At 38.8% G+C, this 4,927-nt stretch overlaps 1 long non-coding RNA gene across 1 annotated transcript; it reads left to right on the top strand.

Moving 5' to 3' along the window:
- The first annotated feature begins 2,744 nt into the window (after nucleotides 1–2,744).
- LOC309797645 lies at nucleotides 2,745–3,765 on the top strand. Its single transcript, XR_014292760.1, has 4 exons — nucleotides 2,745–2,936; nucleotides 3,057–3,101; nucleotides 3,256–3,503; nucleotides 3,642–3,765. It is a non-coding gene; the product is annotated as an uncharacterized lncRNA (long non-coding RNA).
- The last annotated feature ends 1,162 nt before the right edge of the window (nucleotides 3,766–4,927 follow it).

Genomic DNA, 4,927 nt, shown 5'->3' with positions numbered 1-4,927 from the left:
CAGTACATAATTCGAAATGTTAATAAAGTTGAACTTAAAGAGAGAATACATTATCAATTTTTACATACCTTCATGGCCCAAATAACTATTTCATACAATCGGTAAGGCAATACGGTTCGCTTGTGAGCCTTGGAATGCCTGCAGTACTTTTCTTTGAAAGTTGTTATAAGCTCATTCTGATGTTCATCAATCGCAGTAATAACATATTAGGTAAGTTAAGAGCAGAGAACGCTAAATTTAAAAGAAAGGCAAAAGTAATGAGACAACGAATGAATGAAAATTTCAAATCAATGAAAATTTCATAATGAAATGAAATATCCATTAGTTATTCTAAAGAACAAGAAAGAAGTGACTAAACATGCGGTTAGTACATTGACGACGACACCTAATTCCAGGTCTATTAGCAATTTTCTATTTCTCAAAACAGAGCATTATTTTATTGTCAATGGAAAACTTTAGAAATAGCTAACATGAGTGGATTATAGAAAAACCCTTTCTCTACTGCAGGATTTTTAAAGAATAAACAAAAGAATAAACAAAAACAACGATGACTATAAATCTGACATGTTCACAGGAGGAAAGAATGCTCTATTTTACAATTCTGCAGTTAAAATGCTCTATTCAATAAAATATAAGCAATTATTAAAGGATTCTTGAATTGTTCACCTATTGTAGTTCACTATTAGCTGCCGACCATTGAAACAGGAGGGAGAGTTCTAGGGACTTCTTTGTCCCTGGAGGGATTCGACCGAAGCGCAGTGATGGTCAACCGTCATCACCCACCACTGCTGTTCTCTCTTGTGCCCAAGATCAAAGCGTAAGTTATTTTAAACAGTTATAAAAAATAAATCAAAATGAACCATAAAATATTTTGTAAGTGACAGCTATTTGGTTTAATTTCAGAACTCGCCCGAGACAAATGACCTGTGGGAGGACCGCCCAGATAGATGAACGAAGGTTTGTTTTAAACTTTTACAATTATTCTGCAAAGTTTCCAGGAAAAAATTAATTGAAATTAAATTAACTAATTAAAACCATCGTTTATCTCTCAACTAAAAACCGATCTGCCAACATGTCCCGTGCTATACTTGCTTATTAAAACTCATAAGCTGGTATCCACTGATGAATTGTGGTCAACAAATCCATTAACGTTTAAGGTTAGACCAATTATCAGTTGTGTAAACGGGCCAACGGACAGAATAACATGGTTTATAAACCTGATAGTCGTCCAGTTACTGAAACATTTGCTAACTCATCTCACGAACACCCGAATGTTTCTGGACCATCTACGTTACGAGCGTCCTAACAGCGCCTACGTCATGGAGTCATTCGATGTTCGATTATACGAACGTATCGAATGACTCCGCAATGCAAGCCGTTTTCGAACCTCTTTCTAAACACCAAAAAGAAATTAACATGTATGGCTTGTCGATTGAGCAGATCATGACCCTCTTAAAATAGTGTTTGAACTGGTCAATCTTTAGATGATCCGGTAAATATTGCCCACAAAAGAGAGGGTTGGCAATGGGACAGCGACTGGCACCTAGTCTCGCTATTGCGTCTATGTCTAAAATAGAAGCCCCGGTAATTAATCTTGGGCCGATACTCTACTGTAGATATATTGATGATTGTTTTGTCATCTTCTCCACACAAGAGGAGATGAACAAATATTTTGAATTGTTAAATGAACAGTCAGAGTACATTAAGTTCACCCGAGAGACACCTAAAGAGGGCTGGCTTCCATTTTTAAACTTTCAGGTTAGCTTACATCATAACAGCTATGCTACGAAGTGGTACCGTAAGCCAAGTAATAAAAACATACTAGTTCATTATCTCTCATCTCATCCTTCACACACAAAAAGAGCACTACAAGAGACATGTTTCGTACGGCCTCCGGTGTGTGTACGGGAGGAGAACAGAGAGAAGATTCACTCGACTTGGCACGGAAAATAGCCATTTCCAACGGTTACAATATCGTAGCTTCTCGGTATAAGTTTAGAGGAAAGGCGATGAGCTCTAACGATGGGTCTAGCGATAATAAAATTCCGTTGCAAATACCCTTCATTTCGAACGAATTAAGCATAGCTATAAAAAGATGCTTAAGAAGGGTGGGCTTAGAGAAATCAGTGGTAGTTATAGAAATAACACCGAATAATCTACGTCGCCAATTGATTCGAAACCGCTTGTACGACCGTCTATGTACAACGCATAAATGTACGATTTGCCCTCAGGTCAGAGACGGTGATTGCATGATCTCGGGTACAGTGTACCTGATTTCTTGCAAAATTTGCGGGGACGAATATATTGGCGAAACGGGAATACCTCTTTGTGTCCGCATAAAAGAACACCTAGATGGTTAATTTAAAAGCAAGGCGAACACTCCACTAGGCACGCATAGGACACAAGGACACAACGGACAGGATTTTGATGTTAAGGTTAATATTCTCGCGCAGAAAGCTAGCATGTCGGCGCGCAGGGTTCATGAGGCGTTTTGGACTAATTTCAAGAACCCAAACATGAACCGCAAGGAAGAGTGCCTCCTAATCACACGTGATCTCGCACAGTATATAAGACTGATCTTCTAGTCTGATAAAGGGGCACTCCGGAAGGAAGTACACCTCATTCCTCTTCCGCAGACACAACCAAACGGTTGGTCGGAGGCAGAGAAGTGGTGAGTATTTGACGTTGTTTACGTGGTTGGAACTTGGTTTTTGAGTTTCTCTGTTTAAGTTGTTGGCGTGTTTGGCTTGGTAGATCGTTGTCAATCGACCTTTCCAGGCTCTGAAGAAGGCGATACGGCCGAAACGTCAGCCCAATAATAAAATTGCTTACAAACCTCGTGTTTGTTCAAAGAAGAAAAATTAAGAAGTATTCTGCAAAGCTTCTTATATTCGTCTTTTTGTAACTAAGCACTATCGCATTTGAAATACCTTATGGTAACCGTTTTTCATGTATACATACGTTAACTTTTATTACATTCAATGCTGGTAAAAACGTTAGCAACTTCGCCGTCACTGAAGAGTTTTACGCAGCCTGAAAATTGAACCGGATTTCAGGCAGGAACGTTTTGCGAAATCGAGAAGGAAACAAAAACAAAAGAGGTTGCGTTTATAGTTTGGTTTTTATAGTTTTTTAGAAGAATGGTGCTGTGCAGGTCCACACGATGATGTTTTCTCTAAATTTATCTTTCTGATACTGTTTTTCCTTTATTTTGAATAAATTCTGGTTTACTATGTTCGTAAAGCATTATTGTAGATTATTGGGTGACAAAGAAAATAGAAGACAGCGATAATCATGGGCGCGGTACGGCCTCTGAAAGAGCAAATTGATCAAAATTATGATGCCGATCTATGTTCTCACTTATTTAACACAACAAGAGTTCTTCCACCTCTATGCTGTGCAGGTGAAACATGGGCTAGCACTTCAGCCGTATTGAAGAAACCACGCATAACAAAGACTGCACTCGTGCGACGTCTTCGGAAGCTGAGCTGGGACACAGATGAGTAAGCGGGTTACGTTCTCAGGTTACCACCCAATTCGATATTTATGTGATTGATTTTAGGTTTTTTTTAGTTTATTTCGCAATGAATCTCCTTTATAAATTCGTGTGAGTTTTATTCCTCAACTATTGGTTTTTATAGGTATAGGTGGTTCAGTGTTGGAATGATCAGCGAACGATTAGTCCACTTCTTCTACAAACGCACTCATGATTTTAGTCAACGAATTCACGACACACGTATTATTTTTCCGTTGATTTTTCTTTGTGTTGTTGTTTGTTTATGAAAATGCAATGTGCTGTCAAGGAGTTCTTGATTGTACGTAGGAATAAAACCGTGAACATTTCTGGTATAGGTTGCACATTTGACAGAGTAGGCTGGTGCGTTAAAAAAATTGTGCGTTGTGAAATAAATGTTTTCACAGCCCTCGGATGGTCTTGAACTTTGAATTGTTCGCTTTTCAAGTTCTGGCATATTACCAGCTTTTACCAACTTTCCTTTTCTTTTTGCACATGTCAACTAGAGCCCTCTCCAGTAGGGCCACCTATACTGATTATTTGTGGACAGCTGTTTCTCTCTGTCGAAAAAATCGCCTGTCAGTCGTATCACTATCGTTTCAGTGACACTATCTCTCTCCATGTCCCTACTAGGTCAAATTCAGGCGAACAAATGCAATTAGGTTAATTTGGTGCGGCAACATATCTTTATTCTCTAATTTTTTAGTACCGTAGTGTCATTTTTCACGTGATGGCTTTGTTTTCCACCACGCAAAATGGCAAATGTATAATATTCACGCCTTCACAGAATCGGATTTCTTGCTTCTTGTAATTATTTTATGTCCTTTATGTTTTTTCTCTAATTCTGGTGAAATAATTGATGTCTAGTTAGAGTGCATAATTTGAGAAACTATTAGGAGTTAAATTTCATTTTTAACTGCCTATTTTTCTTAGTCTGCAGTGCTATTATAAATCGAAATATAACCGCTAAGACGCTAATTTGCAAAACTTGGGGGCGATGCAAACTTCCAACCAGATGATTGCCCTTTCCAGGGGTTCACCAGTTGTCAATTACACCATCCGTGCCCCTCGCTTTGCCTTTCTCTCAGCGCGTTTTATTTTGCTTCTATCAACGCTATCAGCACTCATCCGTTATCGGGATGATCTTGGATGCCCAAATCGGCATTGAACCCAAGCTAAGCTGACGCTGGTCAATTTATAATGATGTTAAATTTCATTTTTAACTGTTCTCATCTTTAACTGCTTATTAGGAGTGGCGATAAGTCCGCAATAATTTTTTCCTTCGCTTGCATGGCCCGACATCACAGATGTATCACATTTGTGTGGTTTCCAGCAATTCTTGCATTTTCTTCCTTTTCTCGTATCCATCATCCACGAAGGTCTTTGGATTTTCGCATATGGGTTCGGCAGCTG

This window comes from Mesoplodon mirus (assembly GCF_964341445.2).
Source record: "Mesoplodon mirus genome assembly, contig: HAP1_SCAFFOLD_820, whole genome shotgun sequence".
Classification (NCBI taxonomy): domain Eukaryota; kingdom Metazoa; phylum Chordata; class Mammalia; order Artiodactyla; family Ziphiidae; genus Mesoplodon; species Mesoplodon mirus.
Note: the sequence above shows the minus strand (reverse complement) of the source record. Positions and strands in the feature narration are given on the sequence as shown.